This window comes from Balaenoptera borealis (assembly GCF_965194805.1).
Source record: "Balaenoptera borealis genome assembly, chromosome: 13".
Lineage (NCBI taxonomy): Eukaryota > Metazoa > Chordata > Mammalia > Artiodactyla > Balaenopteridae > Balaenoptera > Balaenoptera borealis.
The window spans coordinates 84,488,720-84,502,608 of NC_138870.1; the positions used below are offsets into that span (position 1 = coordinate 84,488,720).

General features: G+C 36.0%; 1 protein-coding gene and 1 pseudogene across 14 annotated transcripts in view; one reads left to right on the forward strand and one right to left on the reverse strand.

Moving 5' to 3' along the window:
- ANKS1B (ankyrin repeat and sterile alpha motif domain containing 1B) overlaps positions 1 to 13,889 on the reverse strand; it is a 1,131,483-nt gene that overhangs the window by 962,723 nt on the left and 154,871 nt on the right. The window lies entirely within an intron of this gene.
- LOC309608930 (glyceraldehyde-3-phosphate dehydrogenase pseudogene) lies at positions 143 to 12,629 on the forward strand (annotated as a pseudogene). Its single transcript has one exon. The product of its transcript is annotated as a glyceraldehyde-3-phosphate dehydrogenase pseudogene (transcript).

Here is a 13,889-nt window from a genome sequence, read left to right on the forward strand (position 1 = left end):
AACCAAGAAATCACTGAAGAAATCAAAGGGGAAATCAAAAAATACCTAGAAACAAATGACAATGAAAACACGACGACCCAAGACCTATGGGATGCAGCAAAAGCAGTTCTAAGAGGGAAGTTTATAGCAATACAATCCTCAAGAAACAAGAAACGTCTCAAATAAACAACCTAACCTTACACCTAAAGCAACTAGACAAGGAAGAACAAAAAAACCCCCGAAGTTAGCAAAAGGAAAGAAATGATAAAGACCACATTAGAAATAAATGAAAAATAAATGAAGAAAACAATAGCAAAGATCAAAAGAACTAAAAGCTGGTTCTCTGTGAAGATAAACAAAATTGACAAACCATTAGCCAGATTCATCAAGAAAAAAAAGAAGACTCAAATCAGTAGAATTAGAAATGAAAAAGGAGAAGTAACCACTGACACTGCAGAAATACAAACGATCATGAGAGATTACTACAAGCAACTCTATGCCAATAAAATGGACAACCTGGAAGAAATGGACAGATTCTTAGAAATGCACAACCTGCCGAGACTGAACCAGGAAGAAATAGAAAATATGAACAGACCAATCATAAGCACTGAAATTGAAACTGTGATTAAAAATCTTCCAACAAACAAAAGCCCAGAACCAGATGGCTTCACAGGTGAATTCTATCAAACATTTAAAGAAGACCTAACACCTATCCTTCTCAAACTCTTCCAAAATATAGAAGAGGGAGGAACACTCCCAAACTCATTCTACGAGGCCACCATCATCCTGATACCAAAACCAGACAAAGATGGCAGAAAAAAGAAAACTACAGACCACTATCACTGATGAACATAGATGCAAAAATCCTCAACAAAATACTAACAAACAGAATTCAACAGCACATTCAAAGGATCATACACCATGATCAAGTAGGGTCTATCCCAGGAATGCAAGGATTCTTCAATGTACGCAAATCAATCAATGTGATAAACCATATTAACAAATTGAAGGAGAAAAATCATATGATCATCTCAATAGATGCAGAAAAAGCTTTCGACAAAATTCAACACCCACTTATGATAAAAACGCTCCAGAAAGCAGGCACATAGGGAACTTACCTCAACATAATAAAGGCCATACATGAGAAACACACAGTCAACATCATTCTCAATGGTGAAAAACTGAAACCATTTCCACTAAGATCAGGAACAAGACAAGGCTGTCCACTCTCACCACTATTATTCAACATAGTTTTGGAAGTTTTAGCCACAGCAATCAGAGAAGAAAAAGAAATAAAAGGAATCCAAATCGGAAAAGAAGAAGTAAAATTGTCACTGTTTGCAGATGACATGATACTATACATAGAGAATCCTAAAGATGTTACCTGAAAACTACTAGAGCTAATCAATGAATTTGGTAAAGTAGTAGGATACAAAATTAATGCACAGACATCTCTTGCATTCCTATGCATTAATGACGAAAAATCTGAAAGAGAAATTAAGGAAACACTCCCATTTACCACTGCAACAAAAAGAATAAAATACCTAGGAATAAACCTACCTAAGGAGAGAAAAGACCTGTATGCAGAAAACTATAAGACACTGATGAAAGAAATTAAAGATGATACCAACAGATGGAGAGATATACCACGTTCTTGGATTGGAAGAATCAACATTGTGAAAATGACTATACTACCCAAAGCAATCTACAGATTCAATGCAATCCCTATCAAACTACCAATGGCATTTTTCACAGAACTAAAACAAAAAATTGCACAATATGTATGGAAACACAAAAGACCCCGAATAGCAAAAGCAATCTTGAGAAAGAAAAATGAAGCTGGAGGAATCAGGCTCCTGGACTTCAGACTATACTACAAAGCTACAGTAATCAAGACAGTATGGTATTGGCACATAAACAGAAATATAGATCAATGGAACAGGATAGAAAGCCCAGAGATAAACCCATGCACATATGGTCACCTTATTTTTGATAAAGGAGGCAAGAATATACAATGGAGAAAAGACAGCCTCTTCAATAAGTGGTGCTGGGAAAACTGGAAAGTTACATGTAAAAGAATGAAATTAGAACACTCCCTAACACCATACACAAAAATAAACTCAAAATGGATTAAAGACCTAAATGTAAGGCCAGACACTATCAAACTCTTAGAGGAAAACATAGGCAGAACACTCTATGACATAAATCACAGCAAGATCCTTTTTGACCCACCTCCTAAAGAAATGGAAATAAAAACAAAAATAAACAAATGGGACCTAATGAAACTTAAAAACTTTTGCAAAGCAAAGGAAACCATACACAGGACAAAAAGAAAACCCTCAGAATGGGAGAAAATATTTGCCAACGAAGCAACTGACAAAGGATTAATCTCCAAAATATACAAGCAGCACATGCAGCTCATGCAGCTCAATATAAAACAAACAAACAACCCAATCCAAAAATGGGTAGTAAACCTAGATAGACATTTCTCCAAAGAAGATATACAGATTGCCAACAAACACATGAAAGATTGCTCAACATCACTAATCATTAGAGAAATGGAAATCAAAACTACAATGAGGTATCACCTCACACCGGTCAGAATGGCCATCATCAAAAAATTTACAAACAGTAAATGTTGGAGAGGGTGTGGAGAAAAGGGAACCTTCTTGCACTGTTGGTGGGAATGTAAATTGATACAGCCACTATGGAGAACAGTATGGAGGTTCCTTAAAAAACTAAAAATAGAACTACCATAGGACCCAGCAATCTCACTACTGGGCATATACCCTGAGAAAACCATATTTCAAAAAGAGTTATGTACAACAATGTTCACTGCAGCTCTATTTACAATAGCCAGGACATGGAAGCAACCTAAGTGTCCATTGACAGATGAATGGCTAAAGAGGATGTGGCATATATATACAATGGAATATTACTCAGCCATAAAAATAAATGAAATTGAGTTATTTGTAGTGAGGTGGATGGACCTAGAATCTGTCATACAGAGTGAAGTAAGTCAGAAACAGAAAAACAAATACCATATGCTAGCACATATATATGGAATCTAAAAAAAAAAAAAAAAGGTTCTGAAGAACCTAGGGGCAGGACAGGAATAAAGACACAGACATAGAGAATGGACTTGAGTACACGGGGAGGGGGAAGCGTATGCTGGGTGAAATGAGAGAGTGGCATGGACTTATATATACTACCAAATGTAAAACAGATAGCTAGTGGGAAGCAGCCGCATAGCACAGGCAGATCAGCTCGGTGCTTTGTGACCACCTAGAGGAGTGGAATAGGGAGGGTGGGAGGGAGACGCAAGAGGGAGGAGATATTGCGATATATGTATATGTATAGCTGATTCACTTTGTTATAAAGCAGAAACTAACACACCATTGTAAAACAATTATACTCCAATAAAGATGTTAAAAAAATTTTTAAATAAAAGATTCAAATCACAAAACTATGTTCTCTGACTCCAATTAAATTAAATTAAAAATCATTCACCAAAAGGTATCTTTAATATCCACAAATATTAGAAACTGAATAACACATAAGTCAAAGAAGATATCAAAAAGATTTTGGAATGTATTTACAACTGAAAGAGAAAGAAAACACAAAATATCAAAACTTTGGGGATGCAACTAAAGTAGTACCTAAAGAAAAATTTATAATATTAAAATGACACTGATAGATCAGAGAAAGGTTCCACATTGATGACCTCAGCTTCCATTTTAAGAAACAGGAAAAGAAGAGCATATTAACCCCAAAGTAAGCAGAAGAAAGGAAACCAGTGAAAAAGAAAACAGGATAACAATAGAGACAATCAATGAAATCAAAAAGTGATTTTTAAAATACTCTATAAAATTTAAAAAACTATTGGCAAACTGATAAGGATAAAAATAGAAGATACAAATTACCAAATCAGGAGCAGAGAGGTAATATCACTCCATATTCTAAAAATATGAACAGTAGGAGAATATTTTTAATAATTTTATAGTAATAAATTAAAAAACTTAGATGAAATGGGCAAGTTTCTTGAAAAACACAAACTACCAAAACTCATTTTTAAAAATAGGATAACCTGAATAGCCCTACATCTATTAAGGAAACTGAACTTGAACTTGTGGTTACAAAACATTCCCCACAAAACAAAACAAAAAACCATCCAGATCCAGGTGGCTTCAATGGGGAATTATGCCAGATATTTAAGGAAGAAATAATATCAATTCTACAAAAATCATTCCAAAATATTGAAGAGGCACAAATACTGCCTAATATTCTATGACACCAAAGACATATGACAAGAAAGAACTACAGATCAATATATCACTCATGAATACAGAAGCAAAAATTCTCGGCAAAATTCTAGCAAGTTGAATCCAACAATATATGAAAAGAACACTACACTATGATGAAATGGAGTTTATTTCAGGAATGCAAATTTGTTTTAACATTCAAAAATTATGATATTAACAAACTAAAACAGAAAAATCATTATTATCTCAACAGATATAGAAATAGTACTTGCCAAACTCCAACATCATTTCCTTATAAAAACTGTTAGTAAACTGGGAATAGAAGGAAACTTCATCAACCTATAAAAGATATCTACAAAAAACTTATAGCTAACATAATCTTAATGATGAAAGACTGAACGCATTCCCCTTAAGATCAAGAACAGGGCAAGTTATGTCTGTTTCCCACTTCTACTCAACATGTTTCTGGAGGCTCTCTGCTTCTCTTCATTCACCAGACAGCTGATTTTCCTGTGCAGTGCCAGCTGCATCCCTAAGACATAACAGTGAAGATTGGAGTAAATGGATTTGTCTGTATCAGATATCTGGTCACCAGGGCTGCTTTTAACTCTGGCAAAGTGAAAAACTTTGCTGTCAATGACCCTTCATAGACCTCAACTTCATGGTCTACATGTTCCAATGTGATTCTACCCATGGCAAGTTTGATGGCACAGTCAAGGTTGAAAATGGGAAGCTTGTCATCAATGAAAAGTCCATCTCCATCTTCCAGTAATGAGATCCTGCCAATGTCAAATGGGGTGATGCTGCTGCTGGATACATGGTGGAGTCCACTCATGTCTTCACTACCTTGGAGTAAGCTAGGGTTCACTTGAAGGGTGGAGCCAAAAGGGTCATCATCTCTGCCCCTTTTGCTGAAACCCCCATGTTTGTGATGGGCATAAACCATGAGAAGTATGTCAACTCCCTCAAGATTGTCAGCAATGCCTCCTGCACCATCAACTGCTTGGTACCCCTGGCCAAGGTAACCATGACAACTTTGGCATCGTAGAGGGACTCATGACCACAGTCAATGCCATCACTGCCACCCAGAAGACTGAAAATTTATGGCCCCTCTGGGAAACTATACAGTGACAGCCACAGGGTTTCCCAAAACATCATTTTGGCATCTACTAGCACTGCCAAGACTGTTGGCAAGGTCATCCCTGAGGTGAACGGGAAGCATACTGGCATGGCCTTCTGTGTCCCCACCAACAGTATAATGGTCATAGATCTGACTTGCCATCTGGAGAAAGTTGCAAATATAATGATACCAAAAAGGTGGTGAAGCAGGCATCAGAGGGCCCACTAAAGAGCATCCTGGGCTACACTGAAAATCTTGCTGTCTCCTGCAACTTTACCAGTGACACCCACTCTTCCACCCTTGATACAGTGGTTTGCATTGCCCTCAATAACCACTTTGCCAAGCTCATTTCCTGGTAGGACCATGAATTTGGCTACAGTAATAGGGCAGTGGACTGATGATCCACATGGCCTCCAAGGAGTAAAAGCCCTCTGGGCCACCAGCCACAGTGAGAACATGAGAGGAACAAAGATATGCTCAGCTGCTGGGGAGTCCTTGCCCCAACTCAATCCCCCAACACACTGAGAATCTCCCATTCTCAATACAGTTTCAATCCCAGACCACTTAAAGAATGGGAGGGGCTCAGAGAGCCCTACCTTGTCATGTACCACCAATAACTATAATATACGCAGTCAAAAAAAATTTTTTGTAGCGGAGGTTTTAGCCAATGTAGTAGCTAGAAATGTAGTGACAAGAAAAAGAAATAAAAGACATCCAGATTGTAAGGAAAGAAGAAAATCTATCTTTACTTGAAGACAACATAGTCACGTACGTAAAAAATCCTATGAAATTTACAAAAACAGCTCCTAAAATTAAAATTGTTTAATTAGAGGAAGCTGTGTAAAAAATATAGGGAACTCTCTGACCTTTCTTCATAATACTTCTATAAATCTAAAATTATTTCAAAATAAAATGTTTTAAAAAAAGGAAAACCTTAAACCAAAAAAAAAAAAAAAACCCACAACCAAAAAAGTGTGTTTAGCAAGTTTGCAAGAAACATCTCAATAGGTAAAAGTCAACTATATTTCTATATGTTAGCAAACAACAATCAGAAATCAAAAATTTTTAAATATCATTTACAATATCAAGAAAAATATTAAATACTTAAGAATAAATTTGACAAAATATGTGCAAAGTTGTACACTAAAAACTACAAAATACTGCTGTGAGAAGTTAAAGAGAACCTAAACAAATGGTGAGATAATACCAAGTTCATGAATCAGAAGACTGAATATTTTTATTATGTTAATTTTCCACAGATTTATCTTTAGATTCAATACAATGCAATCAGACTCCCAGCAAGCTTTTTTTGTAGAAATTCACTAATTCTAAAATTCATATGGAAATACAAAGGACCTAGGATAGCCAAAGCAACTCTGAAAAAGAAGAACAAAGTTGGATACTTACACTACCTGATTTCAAGACTATGATAAAACTATAGTAAACAAGACATTGTATGGTATTAAAGATAGATCATTTGAAGAGAATAGAGGAATAGAAAGTCCACCTACACATATATGCAAGTGATTTTGACACAGGTGCAACAGCAATTCATTAAAGAATGAACAGTCTTATCAAAAAATTGTGTTGGAACAAATGGATATGCTTAGGCCATACCATATCCAAAACAAAACTGTATATCCTCACCACACCATATAAAAAAAGTCACTTAAAAATAAATCATAGCTCTAAAAGCAAAACCTAAAACCATAAAACTTCTACAAGAAAATGTACAGGGAAATTTTTGTGACCTTGGATTAAGCAAAAAATTTTCTAGGTTATAATACCAAAGCACAACCCACACAAGAAAATTTGACAAATTGGACTTTAACAAAATTATGAGCTTCTGGTCTTCAAAGACACTGTTAAGAGAATGAAAAGGAAATGGGGACTGGGAGAAAAATTTTGCAAATCACATTTTCTTTTCTATTCTTTGATCCATAATAGATAAAATCAATGACCTAAAAAAAAAATGGGCAAAGGATTTGAACAGATACTTCAACAAAGAAGATATACACATGGCAAGTAAGAATATGAAAAGGTGCTCAACATCATTTGTCTTGAGAGAAATGCAAATTAAGATCATGAGATACTACTCGTATCTATTACAATGGTGCTGATTAAGAATACTTCACATACCAATGTTGACAGGGATGTAAATCAACTACAACTCTCAAACACTGAACAATACAATCCAGCCATTCCACTCTAGATATGTAGTCAAGAGAAATGACAGCATGTTTCTATACAAAGACTTATACATAAATATACATAGCAGCTTTATTTATACTAGCCCCAAACTGAAATAACCCAAATGTCTATTAACAGGTAAATCGATTTAAAAACTTGTGATATGTTCATACAATGGAATGCTACTCAGCAATAAAAAGGAATGAAATATTCAAATATCCAACAACATTCGTTGAAAATCTAAATCAGTCAGGTTCTCAGATTGCTTCTTCTTTTTGAAACAGCATAATGGGAGATTTATTCCCTGAAATGAATAAAACACATAGTCTCTGGATTAGAGGCAACAGGCCCAGATGAGGGCAGGGGAGCTAAATCGTATGAGGTAAGGAACTGAACTTTTTTTTCCTCTCAATAATTAAAACACTTTTTCAGGATTTTTTTTATTGAATCATTTTTCCTCTTCCTGCTTCTTTCAAGTGTCAACTTTATCTTAAACTAAATTTTTATACAGGTATACCCCATTTTATTGCACTTCAATTTACTGTGTTTTGCAGATACTGATTTTTGTTTTTTACATCTTTATTGGAGTATAATTGCTTTACAATATTGCATTAGTTTCTGCTGTACAACAAAGTGAATCAGCAATATGTATACATATATCCCCATATCCCCTCCCTCTTGAGCCTCTCTCTCACCCTCCCTATCCCACCCTTCTAGGTGGTCACAAAGCATCGAGCTGATCTCCCTGTGCTATGCAGTAGCTTCCCACTAGCTATTTTACATTTGGTAGTGTATATATGTCAATGCTACTCTCTCGGTTTGTCCCAGCTTCCCCTTCCCCCACTGTGTCCTAGTGGCAGGGCAGGCATAAAGACGCAGATGTAGAGAACGGACTTGCTTTTCTTTTTAACTGAAGATTTGTTGCAACTCTGAGTTGAACAAGTCTATCTTCACTGTTTTCCAACAGCATTTGCTCAATTCATGTCTCTGCAATTCATTTTAGTAATTCTCACAATATTTCAAATTCTTATTTATTACTATATTTGTTATGGTGATCTATGAATTGTTTGGGGGCATCAAGAAATATGTCCACATAAGACAGTGAACTTGATGAATGTTGTACATGTTCTGACGGCTCCACTGACCGCCATTCTCCACCTCTCTCCCTTTCCTGGGGCCTCCCTCTTCCCCAAGACACTGTATTGAAATGAGAACAATTAATAACCCTACAGTGGCCTCTAAGAGTTCAAGTGAAAGAAAGAATCACACATCTCTCACTTTAAATCAAAAGCTAGAAACGATTAAGCTTAGGAAGAAGACATGTCAAAAGCCAAGATAGGTTAAAATCTAGGCCTGTTGCACTAAACAGTTAGCCACATTGTGAATGCAAGGGAAAAGTTTTTGGAGGAAATTAAAAGTGCAACTCCAATGAACACATAAATGATAAAAAAGTGAAACAGGCTTATCGCTGATAAGAAGAAAGTTTTAGTGGTCTGGATAGAAGATCAAATGAGCCACAACATTCTCTTAAGCAAAAACCTAATGCAGAGCAAGACCCTAACTCTCTTCAATTCTATGAAGGCTGAGAGGGTGGTGAAAAAGCTGCAGAAGAAAAGTTTGAAGCCAGCAGAGGTTGGTTCATGAGGTTTAAGGAAAGACTCTATCTCCATCACATAAAAGTGCAAGATGAGGGAATTCCCTGGCAGTCCAGCGGTTAGGACTCTGCACTCCCACTACAGGGGGCCCAGGTTTGTTCCCTGGTCGGGGAACTAAGATTCCAGTAAGATAGATAGATAGATAGATAGATAGATAGATAGATAGATAGATAGATACATAAATTTTAAAAACCAACACACACACACACACACAAGTGCAAGATGAAGCCGCAAGTGCTAATGTAGAAGCTATAGCAAGCTATCCAGAAGATCTAACTAAAATAACTAATGAAAGTAGCTGCACTAAACAACAGATTTTCAGTGTAGACAAAACAGTCTTACTTTAGAAGACTATGCCATCTAGGACTTTCATAGATAGAGAGGAGAAGTCTACATCTGGCTTCAAAGCTTCAAAGGACAGGCTGACTCCCTTGTTAGGAACTAATGCACCTGGTGACTTTAAGCCAACTGTAAATCAACTATACTTCAATTTTTTAAAATTAATTAATTAATTAAAAATAAATTGAAGCCAATGCTCATTTACCATTCTGAAAATCCTAGGGCCCTTAAGACTTATGCTAAATCTACTCTGTCTATGTTCTATAAATGGAACAAGAAAGCCTGGATGATAGCACATCTCTTTACAACATGGTCTATTGAATATTTTAAGCCCACTGTTGAGACTGACTGCCCAGAAAAAAAGATTCCTTTCCAAATATTACTGCTCAATGAACAATACACCTGGTCACCCAAGAACTCTGATGGAGATGTACAATAAGATTAATGTTGTTTTCACACCTGCTAACACAACATCCATTCTACAGCCCACATATCAAGAAGTAACTTCAGCTTTCAAGTCTTATTATTTAAGATACATTTCATAAGGCTAAATCTGCCATAGATAATGATTCCTCTGATGGATCTGGGCAAAGTCAATTGAAAACCTTCTGACTTAGATGCAAGAGGGAGGAGATATGGGGATATATGTATATGTATAGCTGATTCACTTTGTTATAAAGAGGAAACTAACACACCATTGTAAAGCAATTATACCCCAATAAAGATGTTAAAGAAAAAAAAAGAAAACCTTCTGGAAAGGATTCACCTTTCTGAATGACATTAAGAACATTTGTGATTCATGGGAAGAGGTCAAAATACTAACAGGAATTTGGAAGAAGTCGATTCCAACCCTCATGGATGACTTTGAGGAGCTCAAGACTTCATGGAGGAAATAACTGCAGATGTGGTGGAAGTAGCAAGAGAACTAGAATTAGAAGTAGAAACCAAAGATGTGACCAAACTGCTGCCATCTCGTGATATACCTTGAACAGATGAAGAGTTGCTTCTTATGAATGAGCAACAAAAGTGGTTTCTTGAGACAGAATCTATTCCTGGTGAAGGCACTGTGAAGAATGTTGAAATGATAACAAAGAATTTAGAATATCACATAAACTTAGTTGATAAAACAGCAACAGGGTTTGAGAGGACTGACTCCAATTTTGAAAGAGGTTACAAGATGGGTAAAATGCTATGAGACAACACTCCCTGCTACAAAGAAATCTTTCATGGAAGGAAGAGTTCATCGATGGGGCAAACTTCATTGTCGTCTTATTTTAAGACATTGCCACAGCTGCCCTAAACTTCAGCAACCACCACCCAGATCAGTCAGCAGCTATCAATACAGAAGTAAGACCCTCCACCAGCAAAAAGATTACAACTTGCTAAAGGCTCAGATGATGGTTATGATTTTTTAGTAATAAAGAATTTTTCAATTAAGGTATGTACATTGCTTTTTTAACATAATGGTATTGTACACTTAACAGACTACAGTATAAACATAACTTCTATATGCACTGGGAAACAAAAACAGTTCATGTGACTTGCTTTATTGCGATATATGCTTTACTGCAGTGGTCTGGAACCGAACTGACAATATCTTGAAGGTATGCCTGTATGTACTGTTGGTCTGTTTCTAGGGGTTCTCTCGTATTCACCAATTTCTCTATTCTGGCACTAGAATCACTTTTTTTTTTTAGTATTGTTTATAATTGGTGGTACATAGATCCCATAATGACTTAATTTCACAATCTTTTTCCTGCAAATTCCTCTAGATGCCTATGAAATGAAAGTATTAATATGAAGACTACAGGCACAAAAATATTTACTGTAAAATTTTAATAGTAAAAAAGAGAAAGCTCATGAATGCCCACCAAAAAGGGAAAAATTAATTAGGATTTATCTACACCATGGAATATTATGCAACTATTAAAACAAGTAAGTTTGATCTATATGTACTGACCTTGAAAACATATTAAATGAAAAAAGCAAGCTGCATAATATTGTGTGAGTGTGTCAATATCCTAAATGCTTTACATACATTGACTCATTTATATCCACACAACTATAAGACAGAGACTGTTATTATTCCCATTATACTGATGTTAAACATTTGCATTAACATAGAAAAATGCATGCAAAAATAATTAGTCGCCTCTGAATTGTTTGAATAGTCAAAATTATCAAGTATTTTTCAAGGAAAATTTTTTTAAAAACAATAAAATATGAAGGAGAAAAGATAGGTTTGCTCCAGATTGTGAACAGCCTTATAACATGCCAAGAAGCTTAGCCTTTATTCTATAAGCACCGTGGACCTAGAGGGTTATCAGAAAGATACTAAGCATGCTTCTGGATCGGCTCAGTGTTTTATTATTTTTTTTATAATTTTTATTTTTAAATTATTTTTAAAAATATTTATTTGGCTGCATGGAGTCTTAGTTGCAGCATGTGGGATCTTTCATTGTGGCACACAGGCTCCAGAGTGCGTGGGCTTAGTTGCCCCATGGCATGTGGGATCTTAGATCCCTGACCAGGGATCGAACATGCGTCCCCTGCATTGGAAGGAGGATTCTTAACCACTGGACCACCAGGGAAGTCCCTGGGGTCAGTATTTTATAATGAGAGCCCTTTCTAAAGACAGTTGGAAGGTGAAGAGAGTGAACAAATTGGTTGCAGGGAGTCAGGTTAGTAGTCTGCTTTAACAACCTAGGGAAGAAACAAAGAAATCTGAACTAGTGGATATACAGAGGTAGAGAAGAGGGAGGAAACTCAAGTAGACATGTCTAAAATAAAAACCTATGGGAGAGCTTCCCTGGTGGCGCAGTGTTGAGAATCTGCTTGCCAATGCAGGGGACACGGGTTCGAGCCCTGGTTTGGGAAGATCCCACATGCCACGGAGCAACTGGGCCCGTGAGCCACGATTACTGAGCCTGCGCGTCTGGAGCCTGTGCTCCGTAACAAGAGAGGCCGCGATAGTGAGAGGCCCTCGCACCGCGATGAAGAGTGGCCCCCGCTTGCCACAACTAGAGAAAGCCCTCGCACAGAAACGAAGACCCAACACAGCCAAAAACAAAAACAAAAAACAAACCTATGGGAGATGGTATCCATATGAATAGGATAAGAACAAAACAATGACTGAGATTTCTACCATGAGTGAAATGCATGGAAGATGGGCTATCTCCATTAGAGAGAACTGCGAGGGCACTGGTGTCTTTTGGGGAAAGCCAATAGTTAAAGGTGACTAGCACACTATGTTGCTCAGGAATACCTCTGGCAAAGGATGGAAAAGAAATGAGAAAATACTGTAAATTAACTCAAATTATTTTTAAATTTCCTGCATGTTATTAGACCTTATAAATATTTAGTAGGGGAAGATATGATATTTATAACAAAAATAAGATTCAAGGTCTATAGATTTCATTTACCTATACCATCTCAGTTCCCCATTATCAAAAAGAAAAAAGAATTAATTATAATAGGAGCATGGGGAAAAAAATCTCCAATGCATGTCTCCTTTCCTAAACAGAATGAATGTGGATACATCTTTTTTAAACAAGGAGGTTCAGAATAGAAATTTAGTATACATATAAATATATTTGACTGCCTTAGGCACATATCCACATATCCATAGAACATCCACACACACCTGAAAGATTATAAATAAGCCAGACTCAGACCTTCCAACTAAAAAGTTAATTAAAAAAATAATAAACTTTGATGTTTATAAGCTCGAGCTTTGAGCTAACGTTCTACTTCATTCCAACTTTTTGCACTGCACGCCTCTTGTTTCTCAATGATAATCTTTAAATTCAAAAAGAGGGCCTATATTAAAACCTTGATAAACTTAAGGCTGTTGTATAAAATACAAGAATTTCTAAATACCTTTAAGAGATGTCTTGAAAAAGTTTTAAATCTTATCACATATTTATTCCCAAAAAAGAAAATATATAGATCCTTGGTCTTAGTCTAATATATACTCAATTCCATCTCCTATACTAACTTGTCTATATTTTAAATTCTGTATGTGAGAATTCATACCCAGAATGAATGCTCTGAGACAATATGAGAGCCCCAATTACCAAAGATTTAATTTCCTTTGTTATGCTATTTGTACTAATATATCAAATTGGATTAGTACATTTTAGAACAAATATAAACAAAATAGGTTTTCCACAGAACTTTCAAATAACCTGGACGTTCATTAGTGAGAATACTATGTTTCCTAAGCTCTCACATATTTAAGATTATACCTAAATAAACTGTAAGTCTGAGTTTCTTGGGCCAATACAATCTTGTGTATAGCAAACAAGACTTAAACACAGCTACTCCACAAATTGATCATCATTA